The sequence below is a fragment of the Megalobrama amblycephala genome, linkage group LG20 (assembly GCF_018812025.1).
Source record: "Megalobrama amblycephala isolate DHTTF-2021 linkage group LG20, ASM1881202v1, whole genome shotgun sequence".
Taxonomy (NCBI): domain Eukaryota; kingdom Metazoa; phylum Chordata; class Actinopteri; order Cypriniformes; family Xenocyprididae; genus Megalobrama; species Megalobrama amblycephala.
This window is the reverse complement of record NC_063063.1, coordinates 2,684,582-2,706,690: the sequence shown is the minus strand read 5'-3', so window position 1 is coordinate 2,706,690 and position 22,109 is coordinate 2,684,582. Positions and strand designations below refer to the sequence as shown.

Genomic DNA, 22,109 nt, shown 5'->3' with positions numbered 1-22,109 from the left:
GTTGCGTGCAAACTAGATTTTCTTGAGCAGAACTGCTTTCTGTCTGTGAAATTACCAATAGTTACGATAAATTCATAAAGATAAATTCTACATACTATTGGTGTAGTTTTAGAATAAAAAAGGAAAACGTGGCAGTCATGTGGTTTTGTAAAACTTATGTTGTTTTTAACTAAAGTTTCAATTTAACAACTGTAAAAATGTCATGTGGTGTAACCATGTAAAAATACTTTCCTTGTATACATGTCAGTGTATATTTTACAAATATCACAAATTATTAGTTCATTAATATTACTTTATTTATAGGGGGTTTGTACCATATGACATTTTATAACCTCCTCTGACTCTTTAATTATGTTTCTATGGCAAATATGTGTTTCTAAGACAACACTAATAACATTGAAATGATTCTGTGTAATTTGAGTAATCAGCAGACTAAACCTCAATACTATAGGTCGCAAATGCCTCATTGATAAACTTTAATAATTAAAATTAAAAATTTAGTAATTTTAAGTATTTTTAGCTAGACATTAGTAATCCAACTCTGTGTAAGCTACATTAAACTGTATTATGTCTTTTGTTTATTTTCATACCATGCATTCACACATTATTAAAGGGTTAGTTCACCCAAAAATGAGTGATGGCCGATTTCAAAACACTGCTTCAGGAAGCATCAGAGCTCAAATGAATCAGCGTATCGAATCTGGTGTTCGCAGCACCAAAGTCATGTGATTTCAGCCGTTGGCAGTTTGACACGCGATCTGAATCATGATTCGATACACTGATTCAGTTATGCTCCGAAGCTTCCTGAAGCAGTGTTTTGAAATCGGCCATCACTATATAAGTCGTTATTTTGTTTTTTTTGGCGCACCAAAAATATTCTCGTCGCTTTATAATATTAATATTGACCACTGTACTCACATCAACCGATTTAAATATGTTTTTAGTACATTAATGGATCTTGAGAGAGGAAATGTCATTGCTCCCTTTGAAGGCCTCACTGAGCCATCGGATTTCAACTAAAATATCTTAATTTGTGCTCCGAAGATTAACGAAGGTCTTACGGGTGTGGAACGGCATGAGGGTGAGTAATAATTGACAGAATTTTAATTTTTGGGTGAACTAACCCTTTAATACTCCAAAAAAAGTCAATTATTGGAATTATATAACAGAAATATTTTGAGACAACTACCTTTTGCTGCTTAAGCTGCTGAAATTTTGAATGATTCCATGTGACGTTGCAATGGTCAGAGCTCTCAGAAAATTCCAATTTTACAAGTTGTAATTCCGAGTTCTACAAGATATTCCGATATGGTTGCATCACATGACTTTGATTTGTCAGAGGCTTTTTTCATGAATGATATTATTTATTTTTGAGTAAGTGAATAGATCATGTCATCATGTCCTTGTCCCTTTAACTGCCCTTAAAACTGTGGTTGATTAGATGGGTTCTACTGGTGTAAATCAGCATTTCCTGGCCAAAATAAGCTCCGAAATTAGCCTTTATGAAAATCTGTCTTCTTGAGAATGAGACATTATGAAGTGCAAAGAAACATAAAGAACAGAGGGATTCGTAAAACCCTTTTCTGATGTCAAATTTACTCCCTGTGTAATTAGCCAAACCTCAGTATCATCATCACACAGCCTCTCTAATAGATGTGTTCTCCCACTGGAGCTGGTTTAGTTGGAAGTGATCTCATTAGCCACTGTTTCCAGAGATCAAACACCTATTTCAAATGTTACAGTGATGTCTGAAGCCTTTTGCCACTGGAATGGAGTAACAGTCAAAGCATGTGCAAAATCCTTCCATCCGTCATTAAAATGTATTTTACTGCACAATTCAGAATGTCAAGGAATTTATTTATTTAATTTTCATTTTAGGGTGAACTATGCCTTTAAGCTTGGCCCATAAAGCGATCAAATTTACAGAGTTATTAAAGGGAGCAGGCGGGGGTCGCGATATTTGGTCTTATTTTCAGCATAAAGCATTTGGATTCATTTCAGTTTATTGTGGGCTTGTTGTTATTTGCTGTTTTCAGCAAGATCTGGCAACACGAATTAGATAAGGCTCGTACTGCTTTCCCTGTGATTTCTTGCAACGCACACATAAAGAGAGAAACATCTCTGATGCACATTAAAATACATCATTAATAAGTAGTTGTTCATTTTTTTCTGTACACTCTACATAGAATATTTGTAAATGCTGTATTTTCAGGACTTAACTCGGTTATAGAATGTGGTTCTCATTCCCGTAAATTAAAGGTGAATATATATACAGTCAAACGAAAAATTATTCAGACATTTTTGATATTTTTGATATATTTTTACTGGGTGCAGGACACTATAGTTCATTTATGTAAGTGAGGATAGCACAATAAAGTAAACTGTGACATATTATACCCAAAAATTCTTCATACAGTGGACTACCAGTAAAATTGATAAAAATTTGGAACCAAAAATTATTCAGACACTTTGACCTGACCATGTTTTGCTTAAGTGTTATCTGACATAATTAAGATTATTTTTTCTGACACAGTTTAACTCTCTGATCTCTGAGATCCATTTATTATTTATTATCCAAATTATAAAGTAATTTGAAGTGAGTACACCCCTCACATTTTTGTAAATATTTTATTATAGCTTTTCATGTGACAGCATTGAGGAAATGACACTTTGCTACAATGTAAAGTAGTGAGTGTACAATTTGTATAACAGTGTAATTTTGCTGTCCCCTCAAAATAACTCAACACACAGCCATTAATGTCTAAACCGCTGGCCACAAAAGTGACTACACCCCTAAGTGAAAATGTCCAAATTGTGCCCAAATGTTAGAGACCTTGCGCTCATCCACCTTCCATTTGAGTATGCCCCACATATGCTCAATAGGGTTTAGGTACCCTCAGCTTCTTTAGCAAGGCAGTGGTCGTCTTGGAGGTGTGTTTGGGGTCGTTATCGTGTTGGAATACTGCCCTGCGTCCCAATCTCTGAAGGGAGGGGATCATGCTCTGCTTCAGTATGTCACAGTACATGTTGGCATTCATGGTTCCCTCAATGAACTGTAGCTCCCCAGTGCCGGCAGCACTCATATAGCCCCAGACCATGACACTCCCACCACCATGCTTGACTGTAGGCAAGACACACTTGTCTTTGCACTCCTCACCTGGTTGCCGCCATACACGCTTAGACCACAGGACATGGTTCCAGTAATCGATGTCCTTAGCTTGCTTGTCTTCAGAAAACTGTTTGCGGGGTTTCTTGTGCATCATCTTTAGAAGAGGCTTCCTTCTGGGATGACAGCCATGCAGACCAATTTGATGCAGTGTGCGGCGTTTGGTCTGAGCACTGACAGGCTGACCCCCCACCCCTTCAACCTCTGCATCAATGCTGGCAGCACTCATATGTCTATTTCCCAAACACAACATCTGGATATGATGCTGAGCACATGCACTCAACTTCTTTGGTTGACCATGGCGAGGCCTGTTCTGAGTGGAACCTGTCCTGTTAATTTGGGGCCCTGGAGAAGTTTTGACATGCCCTGACATTTGTGCTTTTTTCAGTTGTTCATAAACATATTAATGCAAAAAGTGTCATTACACTGTATTCAGCACAAACTAGGCTACCATAATATGTGAGAACATGTACGTACATGTTTGTAACGTTTATGCGTGGTTATTGAATAAACAAAAAACTTAAGTCACTGAAATAAGGCCAATAAAAAAAAAAAAAAAAAATTATGTGTTCACAAGACTTCTGGGTATTGGAGGTTGTAGACTAGAGTTTTTGCTTCAAAATGATGTAAAATTATCCTGCCTACTCATTCATATAAATCAATAGAGAGATTTAAATTTTGCAAGACACTTTTTGTCAAGAAACACAGTATGCGTGGAGGCGTGAATCATCATGAATAATCCTGTAATTCACACCTGAGAAGACAAAAGAATCGCATAAAAGACCTGTAATGACCTGCATATTAATGAGGCCTTTCAGTCAGGTAGGCTAAAAAACATGATCACAGAGGGAAAAAAGCTCATCATGGTGTATATCAAACATACAGAAAAAACAGCAATACTGTGAAATATTATTACAATTTAAAATAATGGTATTCTATTATATACTTTAAAATATTATGTATTTCTGTGATGCAAAGTGTCTGAACAATTATGTTACCTCTATGACATTTCATATAGGCTTCTAGCTTAAAAGCATGCATATTTGGAGGAATATTGATGGATTCTCATATGTTTATGTCAATTTTCTATACAGAGGAGTAATATTTATTGAATATTTATTGTCATTACTATGAGCGCTGGATACTGTGTTTTCAATTCATACTTGCAGCCGGAGGGCGCTTTGTGCACATTTAGTCCACATATTAATCTAAAGAAGAAGAGGTCATGTGACATTCCAGGAACTAACAGGCTTCCAGAGATCGCTAACTATGGCTATGCAAAACACTTTTGAAGACAGTAAATACATGATTGAGACGATGTATGCATGTATTGCCTCAGAATTTGCGTCTGAATAGCACTGGCTCCGTGAGCGTGGCCGCATTAGCGGATAATGAGCTGAATCACGGACTTCTGACATGGCTCTTTTTTCATACAGATTACATAAACAGAGAATGTTTGTTTTCGATTTGACTTACACGATTTAAAACCTGACATTTCAACGTTTCTTTAGACATAAGTCTAATTTTTTTGACATTAGTATTCACTAAGTTACAGTTCATTTTCTGAGAACTATCAGATTTCGTTCAGATTTCGTATCATGGATTTCGTTCAGAGGGAAATCCATGTTAGTTTTCTTTATTTTGCAAAAAGCACAACATTTTGTTGTTACTCTGAGTGTGCACAAATAAAAGAAGATATTCTATAGTTTCAATTGATATATTCTGTTTCTGTGCCAAAAATGATGGAGTATTTTAAGTCTGTTTTGCTGCAATGTGAAAAAAAATCTGCAAAACGCGTCGGCGTTTCCCGACTCCAGAGAGTCGGGAAATCTTCTTATAGCCTACGCCATCTTTATGTAGAGCAACAATTCTTTTTTTTCAGATCCTCAGAGAGTTCTTTGCCATGAGGTGCCATGTTGAACTTCCAGTGACCAGTATGAGAGAGTCAGAGCGATTAACACCAAATTTAACACACCTGCTCATTCACACCTGAGACTTTGGGAGAGAAAATAGGTAATTGGGCCCAATTTGGACATTTTTACTTAGGGTTGTAGAGAGGACAGCAAATTTACACTGTTATACAAGCTGTACACTCACTACTTTACATTGTAGCAAAGTGTCATTTCTTCAGTGTTGTCACATGAAAAGATGTAATGAAATATTTACAAAAATGTGAGGGGTGTACTCACTTCTGTGAGACACTTCTGTCTCTTTCCCTCTCTCTTTATTCATCAGCAGAAGTACTTCATGGTCTCTCTGCTTGTTTAGTGCCCTTGACCCATAATGATGATGTTGAAACTATTGAAATGTCGCCTCACTTTCTGACAAACTTTTCCACATATTTCCATCTATCCTTGTGCGCAGTTTTTTCTCTACCTCTCTCTGCCTCTGATTACCTCTTTCTCTTTGTTTCACATTGCATTACACCTTTATGTGTTTACATTTTCTGTTCGCTGTAGATACCTGTCCTTCACACCCGTCCAACCTCATGAATAATGAATGGGTGCACATGTGTAATTATGAGATGAGGGCAGATGTGTGTGTTCTGTAGGTGAAGGGGGCTTTGTCGATGAGTACAGGAATGAGCGAACGCTGTTAATTTCAGATGGAATTCACATTGCTCTCATGGTTTTCATGCTTTAAATTTGTTGATGTTGGAGCCTGGATATATTTTATTTCCTCTATTTAACCTGATCAAAAGCATCAAGGACTTTTGTATTGTGTCAGAGTCTGACAAGTGATTCAGTCACATTCAAGGACGATGAGAAGAAACAGGGATATTAACATTGAGGAGAAAGGCCTGCCTCTGTCTTTTTATACACATGTGGATTTTTTTGCCTATATGTGTGATATGTAGCTACAGGATGATAAAATAATTTCAACTCAAATCAATATTTAATGTCCAAGTATCTATTTATTTGGTATGTAGCTCTATTGCAGTCATCCAGTCGTTATTGCATAATAAACCCCTTCAGGGTGAGACAAGATACTGATCTCGCTGTCCAGGTTTATTTCACAATAATGACCGTCAGACCAAACTATACCTGTTCTACCTTACGTTTATGTATGTGCGAGTAGTCAAGTGCGCCATTTTTCTAAATTATTTTTGTCTCTTTTGCTTTGTGTTCAACATGAATCCTTTTTTTAAATTTATTTATTATTATTTATTTATTTACATTTATTTTTTATTTATTAATAAACAGCAAAGTTGACGTTGACAACACTGATTTGACATCTCTGCAGTAAAGATGCACCTACAGTTAATTTAAACATGTCATGCATTAAACACGGTACTAATTTGGCTTCCACACTTCTCACAAACACTTGGAGATGCACCTAATAATAGCGCACATTTATCTAGGTTAATTTTATAAAGCGAGCGGTCATGTAAAAGTGGCTAACGTTAGGCTACTACTTACATGTTTCAAATGCACTGTCATGAGTCACAGCCTGAACGTAGCCTTAGTCGCAGAAGAAAAAATCCACAGGGCGTGGCAAAATCACACAGTCCATGACGGAAAGATTGTTAACACGGCTGGCCCATGTGGTAATTGTGATGGGCAGGAAATCCAAATGTTCATCTATCATTAATCGCCCTCAAACGTGGCTTATAACAGCACAAACCACATGGAATCTGATCTTTTCTATTCTGATTTGGGCCACTTCCATATGTGGTCCTAAATCAGTTACAGGTCAGATGTTTTGAAATGCAACCTCAAATTGGAATTCATTCAACTTTTAAATCACTATAGATCAACATTCATCACAATTCTGCACTCATGGGAGGCAGATTTTACATACCCAAAGTTATCAAGACAGTTGCAAAAGGTAGTCAGTGGAAGGAAAGTTATGTGTCAGAATTCATAAGTATTACAGTGACAGCTCTATAATACAAACAAAACATGAGGGCTTGTATCATAAATGTTTAAAAACTCTGCTCTCTTTTTTCGCATACCTGTCTTTGTTTTTATATTGCCTGCACAAAAATTCACTGGCTTCCGCGGCAGATCACACTATAAATAAATGCGTAATCGCTTACTTTAAAGGGGACCTATAATGCCCCTTTCACAAGATGTAATATAAGTCTCTGGTGTCCCCAGAATGTGTCTGTGAAGTTTCAGCTCAAAATCCCCCACAGATCATTTATTATAGCTTGTCAAATTTGCCCCTATTTGGGTGTGAGCAAAAACACGCCATTTTTGTGTGTGTCCCTTTAAATGCAAATGAGCTCCTGCTCCCGGCCCCCTTTCCACAAGAGGGCGGAGCTTTAACAGCTCAACAACAACAAAGCTGGAGAATCTCACGCAGCCGAAATGAGGATTGTCAGTATCAAACATCGACAGAGTCAGACACTGATGGAGAGACTCAGGAAGAAGTTACAACTTTTAGAATGAAACTGGACGTTTCTGAATGATTAGTGGATAAATTTATGTAGTTGCTGTGGAGTTGATTCAACTCATCCACTAGCATGTCATCATGTTAATCTTTTGTGCAAATCCAGTGTTGAATTGACCCTTGTTTGTGAAGCAGTCGGGCTTAAAATGACGGCATGACAACAACACTCTACTACAACAACTCTTCCTTTTCTCTAAAGCAGCCCAACATGGCCCTTTATTGCATGTTGCCAGAGGCAGGGTTTATGTAAATTTTGGGGTTTGTGATGTCACCAATCCCGGAAAGAAGAAAAAGAAAATATCTCCCTTTGCATTGAACTTTGCATTAAACTTTGTTGTTTATGCTCAAACTGCAACATTACACACTAACTAAAGTTAAAAAAGTGAAATCATAATCAAAACCCCTTCGTGTTTACTTCAGAATGACAGTGTGCTGCGTGATGTCTTTTTATCATTCCTTTGCACATACAGGTCAGTCCAGGACCATCATCCATCCACACTGGAATCTGATATTGGCCACATTTTAAACAACAATGTGAACAGCTATACAAAAAAATCAGATCTGAGCAGCAAATTGGGAATTGATCATTAAGGCTCGCAGTGTGAATGTAGCCTAAACAACTAATTAAAATGTGGTAAACCAAGACTCTTTGCAACTAACATTTAATTGACTATTAGGGTGCAGCCCTAATGTTTAGATATACTCCAATTGCTTAAGTCCAATATGTTGAGAAATAAGAGGAGCAATGTGAAGTTGAAGTTTGTAGTACTTTGACCATCTTTGACCTCTTATATATCAAAAGGTCAATGAAAATTTGATTCTCTTTATCCGTTTAATCAATATTTCTTATAGCTACCTCATGCTTGGTTTTACCTTTCCCTTATCCTTCATTTGTAACCTCGACCTTCCCTCTAAAGTCATTACCTTTCTATGCCTGGTCCTCCTACGCAGCAGGTAGAGATTGGCATATCAAAATGTGTGTGTGTGTTTGTGCTTTCTCAGTATAGAGAAATGCTTGTGGTTTAAGATTGGTCTGTCTTTGTATCTTGCATTCAGATAAACTTGTCTGAATGTGCTTATTTTAGGACTGTCAATCAAATTATTACACAATATGGTTGTTTTAGAAATGATCACGTTACAAATACATTTAAAATTGAAGTAAAATTTTTGCTACATTACTGGCTCCAAAACCTGTGCTCTTTCTCTTCTCTCTGATGTGTTTGTGTGTTTCTGTTATAAGCAGGGGGGAAATCGATGCAGTACAGTATTGCAATACTCTTTCCTCACAATAATGAATCGATATTGTGTTGATGTGTGCTTTTGAGAAAGTTTGCCAGATTAGTGGCATCAAATGTTTGAAAAGTATTCAGAGTTTTGAAGAACTTGGACTACGTTCACACTGTCAGTCCAAATCCAATATTATTTATTAAATTGACATAAGCAAAAAAAAAAAAAAAGCCTCGGTTTTGGGGTCACGGTTCAATACGAGTAAGGTACAACAGGAAAAAGCAACAAGTCCCCAATGCTAGGTTTCTTTTCATTTATTTTGAACAGACAGTAATCCCCCCTGAGGTAGTTAGTACAGTACAGCCTCCTATTAAGTGCAAGCAGTGCACTCTTGCTGCATAGGTCATATTTTTTGTAGGGCTGATAAAAAAACAAATGTTATTTTGTCACAATCAGCTACAAAGCTGAAAAGCATCTCTTGTGTTATAAAAGTACAAAATAAATAGAATAATGAAAAATAAAACTTGTGAAAAGATACATTTTTGCACTCCTGTAGTCTTTTTCTGCCTAGCTCCTGTGACTGACACATCAGAATGATGTTGTCTGCCCATTATGCCCATCATTATAACAGCAGAAACATCTTAAAATACTCCATCATTTATGGTCATACAGATAAAAGTAAGACATCATTCAAAACTATTGTTATTTGTGTACTCTCACAATAAAAACAAAACATTGTGCTTTTGTAATATACAGAAAACGAAACAGCGTAGTCTACTAGCAAGCTCTTGCATGCCATCTGAAATATTTTGGGTTGGTGCATACATAGCTCTCACTTAGAAACTGTCTGGGATTCGTGATCCAGTTTCAGGCGCCTTAGTCCACGCAGAGCTTTTCAGAAAGTTAACGTGCACAATTAATCTATTTCAGAGTGACAGTATGAGATTAATACAATGTTACAATACAATACAGTCTCCAAAACTGCAGCTCTTGTGGGGTGTTCCTGGTATGCAGTGGTCAGTATCTATCAAAAGTTGTCCAAGGAAGGAACAGTGGTGAACCGGCGACAATGTCATTGGCGGCCGAGGCTCATTGATGCATGTGGGGAGCGAAGGCTGGCCCGTGTGATCCAATCCAACAGATGAGCTACTGTAGCTCAAATTGCTCAAGAAGTTCATGCTGGTTCTGATAGAAAGGTGTCAGAGTGCATCACAGTTTGTTGCAAATGGAGCTGCATAGCTGCAGACCAGTCACGGTGCCCATGCTGACCCCTGTCCACCACCGAAAGTGCCAACAGTGGACACATGAGCATCAGAACCGGAACACGAAGCAATGGAAGAAGGTGGCCTGGTCTGATGACCAGTGTGTCGCTTACCTGGGGAACACATGGCACCAGGATGCACTATGGGAAGAAGGCAAGCCAGCGGAGGCAGTGTGATGCTTTGGGCAATGTTCTGCTGGGAAACCTTGGGTCTGCCATCCATGTGGATGTTACTTTGACACGTACCACCTACCTAAGCATTGTTGCAGACCATGTACACCCTTTCATGGAAACGGTATTCCTGGTGGCTGTGGCCTCTTTCAGCGGGATAATGCTCCTGCCACAAAGCAAAAATGGTTCAGGAATGGTTTGAGGAGCACAACAATGAGTTTGAGGTGTTGACTTGGCTTCCAAATTACCCAGATCTCAATCCAATCGAGCATCTGTGGGATGCGCTGAAAAACAATTCCGATCCATGGAGGCTCCACCTCGCAACTTACAGGACTAAAGGATCTGCTGCTAACATCTTGGTGCAGAGCACACATCTTGGTACAGACCACAGCACACCTTCAGGGGTCTAGAGGAGTCCATGCCTCGACGGGTCAGGGCTGTTTTGGCTGTTTTGTATATATATAGTAGTCAACATTTGAAGTGGATCAAAACCTTTCAAAGTTGTCCTAAAACCTTCTTCTTAGGACAACTTTGATGAACTTTTTTGATCCACTTTCTGCTATCTCTCGCTCATATATATATATATATATATATATATATATATATATATATATATATATATATATATGAGCGAGAGATAGCAGAAAGTGTGTATAAAATTATTTAAACAATTGCACGGTAGTTTAGTTTCTCTGAAAAAAAAAGTTTAAATATTTGTTTTTTTATACTCTGATCTATTATTGTGGTTTAATCTGTTTCAGATAATCTGTTTTCCGATCCTAAACGGCACCTAAAAATAAATCCAACTTGATTGCATGTCTCTTCCTGTCTAAAAGGCAGTGCGCTGCATGAGACCGTTTGCTTGATTGAAGGTTTGATATAACTCATGAAATTTCAAAGCAATGTCATATTAACATCTTACTTTCTGTGATGAAACATATTGCAACACTTGGTACATCCAACACTTGACAGGAACCACAATAGGCGTTGTATCATGGAATCCCGGGCCCTTCCCACGCCTGCGCCTTAGCGAGACTCTTAACCGTGTCGTTTATTCGTGCTTGGCTTCTCAGGGTGAAGGTGCAGATCCAGACCTGTGGTTATTAAACCGCTCAGATTACTCTTATAAACCCCAATGGTTGCTAATGCGCATTCATTAGGGATTGTTCTATAAATTTATCCTATTGAAATGGGCTTACAGTAACTGATCGATTAGATTAACGATGCACGGTATTAAATTTCTCCTTCTCTAAGCTCGGCTCTGACATACTGTAGTACAGTACCGGACATTTGTCATCTGCCTGCTTGGATGCACTCATGTCAGTTTCTGCCAAGAATTACCATATCACATTCAGTCTCTCAGACTGAGGAGTGTGTGACTGTATGTGTGTGTGTGAGTGTGATTTTGTATTATTTTTTTGATTGGACTGACACTTCCTCCTGTCAGTAGTGTAGCTGTGCCGCTCGTCTGCTGATTGCTCTGTCCAGTCTCTGACGCACACACTCACAGAGATCTGCGTCACTGTAAGGAACCCACAGAGTTTATGCATTTCTCATAGACACACACTTTAATATGGCCTTTAACCCTAAAGTACTGCACTCAGTGAAGCAGAATAGCTCTTTTTTTTTTACATCAATTTCTTGTCCTTTCTAAATTACCCATTTATATAAATATTTGTTTGTGTCCTTTTTCAGTTTTAATATAATATAATATATTTAAAGGGGTCCTTGATTATGATTTCACTTTTTTAACTTTAGTGTGTAATGTTGCTGTTTGGGCATAAACAACATCTGCGAAGTTACGACACTCGAAGTTCAATGCAAAGGGAGATATTTTCTTTTACAGAATTCACTGTTTAAGGACTACAACAAACGGCTAATAGGAACTACAATGAGCTTCTTCCTGGGTTAGTGACATCACTAACCCTAAAATTTACATAAGCCCCGCCCCTGAGAACACACAACAAATGGGGTGAGGCCATGTTGGGCTGCTTTAGAGAAGAGGAAGAGTTGTTGTAGTAGAGTGTTGTTGACATGCCGTCATTTTACGCCAGACTGCTTCACAAACGAGGGTCAGTTCAACACTGGATTTGCACAAAACATTAACATGACGGTACATGCTAGTCAATGAGTCAATTACATAAATTTATCCACTAACCATTCAGAAACGTCCAGTTTCATTCTAAAAGTTGTAACTTCTTCCTGAGTCTCTCCATCAGTGTCGACTCCAGGTTTGAACAATGTAAGGCTGAACAAAATCCTCATTTTGTCTGCGTGAGATTCTCCAGCTTTGTTGTTGTTGAGCTGTTAAAGCTCCGCCCTCTTCTGGAAAGGGGGCGGGAGCAGCAGCTCATTTGCATTTAAAGGGACACACACAAAAACGATGTGTTTTTGCTCACACCCAAATAGGGGCAAATTTGACAAGCTATAATAAATGATCTGTGGGGTATTTTGAGCTGAAACTTCACAGACACATTCTGGGGACACCAGAGACTTATATTACATCTTGTAAAAAGGTCCCCTTTAAAATAGAAAACAGTTATTTTAAATTGTAAAAATATTTAACAATATTACTGTTTACTGTGTTTTCAATCAAATAAATGCAGCCTCTGTGAGCATAAAAATCCCAACCACATTCCTGGAAGCCCCCCAACACTTAATCAAACACACCTGATTCAGATAATCAGCTCATTAGTAGAGACTCCAAGACCTGAAATGGGTGTGTCAGACAAAGGAGACATACAAAATATACAGTGTTGGGGGGCCTCCAGGAATGTGGTTGGGAACCACTGATTTATGGACTTTTCTTAGTGTACTGTTATATTTCCGTTCATTGCCTCTCTGTGTCGCCTCAGTCTGAAGTAACTGTTAGTGATGACAGTGCTGTCTCACTGCTGTCACACTGACTGAAGGAAGTGAGGACAGACATCTCTCTCTCATTCACACACACATGCACTGATGAGCTTGATGCAAGGCTAACATTTTAACCTTCATAGGCATGAGAATAATGGCAAAATAAAATAGTACTAGATCAAAAAACCTCAGGAACACATTGATGTGATGACGACCAGTTGGAAACTGCAGTAGAATAGACACCGCTAGCAGCCAAAAGCACAGAGACTCTGACCTCCAGCAATTTAAATCACTGTCAGTGTGAACGGCCATTAAAGCCACTGATCCAGACCTATAAAGCTGCTGTGATGAATTTAATCTCCACTGATGTCCCATATTTCTCTCCCTACTGAGGCAAGCATAGCCTCTCCAGACCGGCAGTATATTGTGCGAGCACCTCTTATAGTCTCCGCAGTTTGACATCTCACGCCAATAGAGCTAATGAGCCTATGAATCTGTCCCAGTCCTGCCTGGGTGTTGCTATGGTGTTGCTAATCTGTTGTAAGTAGTTGTCAGGGTGTTGCTACTGTATACTGTTGTCAGTGTGTTCTGTGTGGTTGTCAACAAGTTTCTGTGCTGTTGGTAGGGTGTTCTGGGTGATTTGGTGGGATATTGCTATAGAATGCTGTTGCTAAGAAGTTCTGAGTGGTTGTCAACATTTTTCTGTGTGGTTGCTAGAGTGTTGCTAAGGTTTTTTACTGACTCAAGCCTATCCACAAGTCTCAGTGATTTTAAAAATCTGAAAATCTCTTACAGGTGCTTATGAAGGTGTGTCTCAACAGGTAAAAATTAGGCTACTTCCAGTAAAAGGTCCAACATATTAGGTATATTTTTAGCTGAGTTGCTATGTGACATATGAGTGAATAGGCTAAACACAAATGTGACCTCTTTTTGAATGTTTAAATTCAGTGAATTTTGGCTTGCATTTCTGTAATCAAAGCTGAATATCTTTTCCATAATCTGGCTAAACACCCTCTGGCTCCGCCTGCTACAATAGCCACGCCCCAAACTCTCACTATAGGTTGAGCTGGAAAGTGATTGACGGATTTGAGTGGACCGTTCTCAATGTATTGATGGTCTGGGAGGCTCAATGTTTACACTTTTGTGGGAGATAAACCCATGAATATCATACTAATAGTAGTCTGTGAACAATAAACTGGGTTAAAGTTATAGTTCACCCAAAAATGAAAATGATGTTTATCTGCTTACCCCCAGGGCATCCAAGATGTTGGTGACTTTGTTTCTTCAGTAGAACACAAATGCAGCTGAATAATGCGTGTAAATGGGAACTCCATCTATAAGAGTAAAAAAACCATGATAGACAAATCCAAATTAAACCCTGCGTCTCTTGATGACACACTGATGTCCTAAGACACAAAACGATCGGTTTGTGCGAGAAACCGAACAGTAGTTATATCATTTTTTACTTCTAAAACACCACTACTGTATGTCCAACTGCCCTCCACATCCGGTTAGTGAGGTCTGAATGTGCTCTGACAACGGAAGTGATGTCTCGCACTCATTGAAGCAAAGCACGAGACATCACTTCCGTCATCAGAGCGCGTTTTCTGACCTCACACACCGGATGCTCAAGGCAGTTGGACATAGTGGTGTTTTAGAGGTAAAAATTATATAAATACTGTTCGGTTTCTCGCACAAACCGATCGTTTCGTGTCTTAGGACATCAGTGTGTCGTCACGAGCCTCAGGGTTTAATTTGGATTTGTCTGTCGTGTTTTTTTGACTCTTATAGATGGAGTTCCCATTGACACGCATTATTCGGCTGACAGACGGCAGCGGTTGGAGTTAACCCTCAGGGGTCTGAGGATTTTTGGGGCCCTGGAGAAGTTTTGACATGCCCTGACATTTGTGCTTTTTTCAGTTGTTCATAAACATATTAATGACAAAAGTGTCATTACACTGTATTCAGCACAAACTAGGCTACAATAATATGTGAGGAACATGTATGTACATGTTTGTGTTTTTGAAGGAATAACGTTTATGCGTGGTTATTGAAAAAACAAAAAACTTAAGTCACTGAAATAAGGCCAAAAAAAGTATATTAAATCTGTGTTCACAAGACTTTTGGGTATTGGAGGTTGTAGACTAGAGTTTTTGCTTCAGAATGAAGTAAAAATTATCCTTCCTACTCCTTCATATAAAACAATAGAGAGATTTAAATTTTCTAAGACACTTTTGGTCAAGAAACAGTATGCATGGAGGCGTGAATCCTCATGTATAATGGGTGATTCTCACCTGAGAAGACAAAAGAATTGAATAATAATGACCTGAAATGACTTGCATATTAATGAGGCCTTTCAGTCAGGTAGGCTGTGAAAAAACCCTCTGTGATCATGCTGATAACAGGATTAAAGTCCACTCAGGACAAAAAAAAAAAAAAAACATGATTTTTGTGATCTCATGCATGCACGTATTATTGCACATGATATGAAGAAAATTTTGTATAGGCCTATGTTAAATTACACTACCAGTCAAAAGATTGAACACATTGCTATTATAATGTTTTTAAAAGAAGTCTCAAGTCTCTAACCAAATAATGGTTTTCTATTTTAATATACTTTAAAATATAATGTATTTCTGTGATGCAAAGCGTCTGAACATTCCTACCTCTAGGGCATTTCATATAGGCTACTATATTTGTTATATTATAGAGCCTAAATGTTGATGTGCAGTTGACAAACTATACATCATTAAAAAGGTCTAAGACTCAAGCTTCACATTTTGACTCTTAAAATCTTATATTGACCATAATTTCTTAATATGCTTAAAAGCATGCACATTTGGAGAAATATTGATGGATTCTCATATGTTTATATCAATTTTCTATACAGAGGAGTAATATTTATTATTCTATATTTATTGTCATCATTATGATCGCTGGATGCTGTGTTTCTAATTCATACTTGAGCCAGAGGGCGCTCTGCCCCTTTTGTCCACAAATGCCTCAGTAAAAGAAGAGGCATATCGTGTGACAATCAAGGAACTAACAGAGGCAAGAGATCGCTAAATATGGCTATTCAAAACACTTTTGAAGACAATAAATACACGATTGAGACGATGTATGCATGTATTGACTGAATTTGCGTCTGAATAGCGCTGGCTCCGTGGGCGTGGCCGCATTAGTGGATAATGAGCTGAATCACAGACTTCTGACATGGCACAAATCATAATTTGTGTTCTACTGAAGAAACAAAGTCACCTACATCTTGGATGCCCTTGGGGTAAGCAGATAAACGTCAAATTTTCATTTTTGGGTAAACTATGTCTTTAAGAGAATGTATTTTACGTCATACATTGCGTCACAGGTTATTCTTGTGGCGCAAGTCGACTTGTGCAGTATGCGTACGGTCGTCTGCCGGAAGCTAGTTATTTTGGTTTCTAAAGTTTTTAAATATGGATATTTTTCTTACAAAAACCATCGCTTCACTTCGGAAGGCCTTTATTAACCCCCTGGAGCCGTATGGATATCTTTTATGATGGATGGATGCACTTTTTTTGGCTTCAAAATCGCGTCCCCCATTCACTACCATTATAAAGCTTGGAAGAGCCAGGATATTTATCATAACTCTTATTGTATTTGTCTGAAAGAAGATAGTCATATACACCTGGGATGGCTTGAGGGTGATTAAATCATGGGGTAATTTTCACTTTTGGGTGAAATATCTCTTTAAAAATGTGAGGTCATTGTAAGTGTGCACAACTTTTCAAATGTTTGTGGTCTGTAAGATTTTTTTATTGATTTTGAAAGAGCTTTTCTGCTCACCAAGGGTGTATTTATTTGATAAAAAATAAAGTAAAACATTAGAATATTATTACAATTTAAGGTAACTGTTTTCTGTATGAATATATTTTAAAATGTAATTTATTCCTGTGATCAAAACTGAATTTTCAGCATCATTACTCCAGTCTTCAGTGTCACATGATCCTTCATAAATCATTCTAATATGCTGATTTGCTGCTCAAGAAACATTTTATTATCATCAATGTTGAAAACAGTTGTGCTGCTTCATATATTTTGTGGAAACCATGATTTTTCAGGATTCTTTGATGAATAGAAAGTTCAAAAGAAAGTTAGTATCTTTGATGTCAGTGCAGTTTTTTTTTTTTTTTTTTTTGAGAAATACCCCTAAACACGACTCTTGCCTTTGCAATATACAGTCTCAGTCCATATATCAGACCCCGTTCACCCTGCATTGAATGAAGTGGAGCCACATTCAGCCTGTCAGCCCACGTCAGCTTCTCTCCTCTCCACCTCCGCGATATTGCCCTCGTCTGCTGGGAGCAGATTGAAGAGCAACTCATTTGTTAAGAGGACCTGTTGCTGGTGCTGACAAGTCCATCACTGTCCTGTCACTGCCAGCATCTTGTCTACCCAGAGTTTAGTAGGTGGCAGATCCAAAACAATCTGTCTGATGGACGAGTCTGATGTGTTAGTTCTGCTATGGTGTTGTGACTTGAGGTGAGCTGGATCTTGGTTAGTCATCTGTTCTGCTAGCCTGCTGAAACCTTCTCTGCAGCTTTCTCTGTAATTGCACAGATGGGCCTCTGACTGGTGTCTGGCTGCTTACACTGTAAAAAATTATTTTCATGATTTGTTATCATAACATTTTTTATTTTCTCAACTTCAACAATTAATGTAATTCAAATAGCATAATATTTTGAGTTTCTGTTGATTAAACCGATCGCCTTCATTGCATTAACTCAAATTTTTAATTTCAATGAACTCAGAAATTTTAAGTCAACCAGGTAAGTTACTTTTTTAAGTTAAACCAACAATTCTTATTTACAGTTTAGGAGTTATTACACTTGGACAGCGTTGGTTGCAAATATTTATAAGCGATTTGGTGCAACCATTTATATTAAAAATATAAGCAATGAAGTTGTTTTAAAATATTAATATGTCCACCAAATCAAAAGCATGTGGTACAACAAACATGCAAAGAAAAAAATAAAATAAATAAACAAACCCTAAATTATGTCAAGAAAGGTTTTTAAATTTAAATATTTATTTTTTCTTTATCATAGAGGCTAATACAGTATTTCACACTGAGCCGTATTACTGGTCAGAAGACATGAATATCTCACAAACTTTGTAGATGCAAATTACAAAATTATTGCTGTAAATAGTGCACATCAGATCTTTAATTGTAGTTTGCTAAATCTCCAATTGAATCATTCAAATGTAGCATTGTTTTATGTCTGAAAATATAATTGGCCTAAATGAAAATAAAATGTTGTTTGCAGAAGTATTCAGCAAGATTGCTCAGACTGCTGCTTTCCTGGATAAAACACCCACTGTTAAGGGAATATTCAGGCTTTGAATCTGAAAGACAGCTGTGAAAGAAAAATGAACACTTGAAAGTAGAGTTGAAGTTAACAGTTTAAATATTATACTGTTTATCAAAGATCTGACACTGCAGAAGAAGTGTGTCAAAACTCATTAAATAGCACACAGTGGACAATTATCATTTTGAAGAAGCTACAGAATTTGATTTTATATACATAAAAGTAAGCAAAATAATCTTAGTCCAAACTGAAAACAAGATTATATATCTTGTTCTTGGTTTGAAATAAGATTATTTTGCTTACCCCATTGGCAGATTATTTTGCTTGTTTTAAGGAAAAACGTACTTAATTTTGACTTATTTTTCCTGAAAACAAGAAAATAATTTGTACTTGTCAAGAAAATGCTTCTTGATTTAAGAACTTTAAGATATTTTGACTAGAAACAAGACAAAAATTCTAAGTAAGAACCATCCACTGCAGCCCTCCACCAGTCGGGGCTTTATGGCAGAGCGGCCCGACGGAAGCCTCTCCTCAGTGCAAGACACATGAAAGCCCGCATGGAGTTTGCTAAAAAACACCTGAAGGACTCCAAGATGGTGAGAAATAAGATTCTCTGGTCTGATGAGACCAAGATAGAACTTTTTGGCCTTAATTCTAAGCGGTATGTGTGGAGAAAACCAGGCACTGCTCATCACCTGTCCAATACAGTCCCAACAGTGAAGCATGGTGGTGGCAGCATCATGCTGTGGGGGTGTTTGTCAGCTGCAGGGACAGGACGACTGGTTGCAATCGAGGGAAAGGTGAATGCGGCCAAGTACAGGGATATCCTGGACGAAAACCTTCTCCAGAGTGCTCAGGACCTCAGACTGGGCCGAAGGTTTACCTTCCAACAAGACAATGACCCTAAGCACACAGCTAAAATAACAAAGGAGTGGCTTCACAACAACTCTGTGACTATTCTTGAATGGCCCAGCCAGAGCCCTGACTTAAACCCAATTGAGCATCTCTGGAGAGACCTAAAAATGGCTGTCCACCAACGTTTACCATCCAACCTGACAGAACTGGAGAGGATCTGCAAGGAGGAATGGCAGAGGATCCCCAAATCCAGGTGTGAAAAACTTGTTGCATCTTTCCCAAAAAGACTCATGGCTGTATTAGATCAAAAGGGTGCTTCTACTAAATACTGAGCAAAGGGTCTGAATACTTAGGACCATGTGATATTTCAGTTTTTCTTTTTTAATAAATCTGCAAAAAGTCAACAATTCTGTGTTTTTCTGTCAATATGGGGTGCTGTGTGTACATTAATGAGGAAAAAAAATGAACTTAAATGATTTTAGCAAATGGCTGCAATATAACAAAGAGTGAAAAATGTAAGGGGGTCTGAATACTTTCCATACCCACTGTATATATAAACACACACATATACACACACATTACATATATACATTTTCTAAAAATATGTTCTCTAACATAAAAATACATCCCCACTGACTGATTTCTGATTGCCTAGTTTTCAGAGTCTAGTGGTTGTTGCAGATAATTTCTAGTGCTAAGTGTGTCAAATAGTAGGACATATAGCATTTAAGAGCTTTAAAAACATAAAGGAAACTTAACGTTTCACTGTAGAATATGTTATTGTTTAAATTGAGGAAAAGTGTCTGAATACTTGAAGCACTAATGTATACTTCTACGGAGAGCTTCATTTTCTGTAAATGTGTTTCCATAAATGGAAATATTATGTGTTAGAGAGGATGACTAATGTGAATGTAGATGTATGTGCTCTTGTCTTAACAGATGTCTGTGTTATTGCTCTATCAGTGATGATTAATTCAAGTGCATCTGTTCACTTTAAAGTGAGGGTACTCAATAACACTTTCTGCTGTTATACATGTACATACTGTACATCTGCACACACGTCTTCAGTACTGACACTGAGGAAATATGGACAGAATACAATTCAGTGAAGCTGTTTTAGATAGATCTTAAAATCTGCATGTTGCTCGAGTAAGCATTAGAAATTATCCCGAGGGATAAAATGATCCCAATCAAAAGGAATTTGTTTTGGTTTACAGGAGCGCAGCTCATCACAAAACTTTCAGGGTCTGTAAAATGTATTAATAAGTTAATACTTTTATTCAGCAACATTAAATTATCAAATTATCAGTAAAGACAATGTTATAAAAGATTTTTATTTCAAATAAATGCTGTTCTTTTGAAAACTGAAAAAAAAAATGTATCACAGTTTTCACAACAATATTAAATGGTTAGTTCACCCCAAAATGTTAAATTCTGTCATCATTTACTCACCCTCATGTTGTTCCAAACCTGTATGAGTTTCTTTCTTCTGCTGAAAACAAAAGAAGATGTTTTGAAGAATGTGGGTCTTCTTTTGTGTTCAATTTTTGTGTTTAACAGAAGAAAGAAACTCTTACACACTGTAAAAAATGACCGTGATTTTAACAGTAAAAGACTGTAAAAATGCTGCGGTGAAAAACTGTCAATTGGTTTACAGAAAGTTTCCGTACTATATACGGTGAATAACTGTAATAGATCTAACGGTACATTTAATGTAATTTTATGGTAAAATATCGTTAAATTCACAGTTTTTGGAAGTGAAAAAATAACAATTCATTGTAAAATTTACAGTGAAATCCATAAATTGACATTCCCACAATTCCCTGCGTGACACTTCACATTTATATATTTTCATTGAAATAACTCTGTTTCTTCTTAGTTTTTCTCATTTTTTTTTCTAATCAGTTATGTACATTAGGGTTTTATGTTACATCTGAATGTTGTTAAATTAATGTTTATTGCATTTTTAAAATTTCATGCATGTTACCATGATGGTGTTTAGTGTGTGTGTGTGAATGACACTGTGTGCACCTTCTATATGTTAGTGGTTTCCTTCTCAAGCTTGTGGAAAATCTGCTTGTGATGAACTTTGATTCATCATGTGACTCTTATCACCACTGTGTTTGGTGACTGTCAGTGTATTATAAAGGTACAAAACATATGTTAGTACTTCATTAGGTTGGTAAATTAACATTATATCAGTTAATGAAATACGTTATTTTACCATAAATTTAACAGATTTTTTTTACGTTGCTACTGTATTTTTTACGGTAAAGTTCTGGCAACCACAGCTGCCGTTTTTTTACCGTAAATTTTACTGGGATTTTTTTTTACAGTGCAGGTTTGGAACAACATGAGGGTGAGTAAATGAAAACAGAATTTTAATTTCGGGGTGAACTATCCCTTTAAGCAGCACAACAAAAGCTCATGTGACACTGAAGACTGTGGTAATGGCTGCTGAAAAATAAATAGAAAACAGTTATTTTAAATAGCAATAATATTTCACAATAGTACTATTCTTATTGTATTTTTATCATATAAATGCAGCCTTGGTGAGCAGAAGACACTTCTTTCAAAGACATTAAAACAAAAAAACAACAACAAAAAAAGTACTGTCCCCAAAACAATCAAGTTTTACTAGTGTTTGAATCAAAATTACAGTTTGTTTGAATCAAAATAAAGGAAGCTGAATGAATCAGATTAATTCAAAAAGACTTTCACAATTCATTAAGTCATGTTTCTTTTTAATAATTGTAAAGCGAAGCATCTGGATATGCAAATTATGCCATCACTCATTGGCTTAGATGGCAGGACATCTTTTGCATATTTAAGTGGA

The 22,109-nt window shown here is 37.3% G+C and overlaps 1 protein-coding gene across 1 annotated transcript in view; it reads left to right on the top strand.

The window, feature by feature from the left end:
- tanc2b (tetratricopeptide repeat, ankyrin repeat and coiled-coil containing 2b) overlaps positions 1–22,109 on the top strand; it is a 203,895-nt gene that overhangs the window by 73,503 nt on the left and 108,283 nt on the right.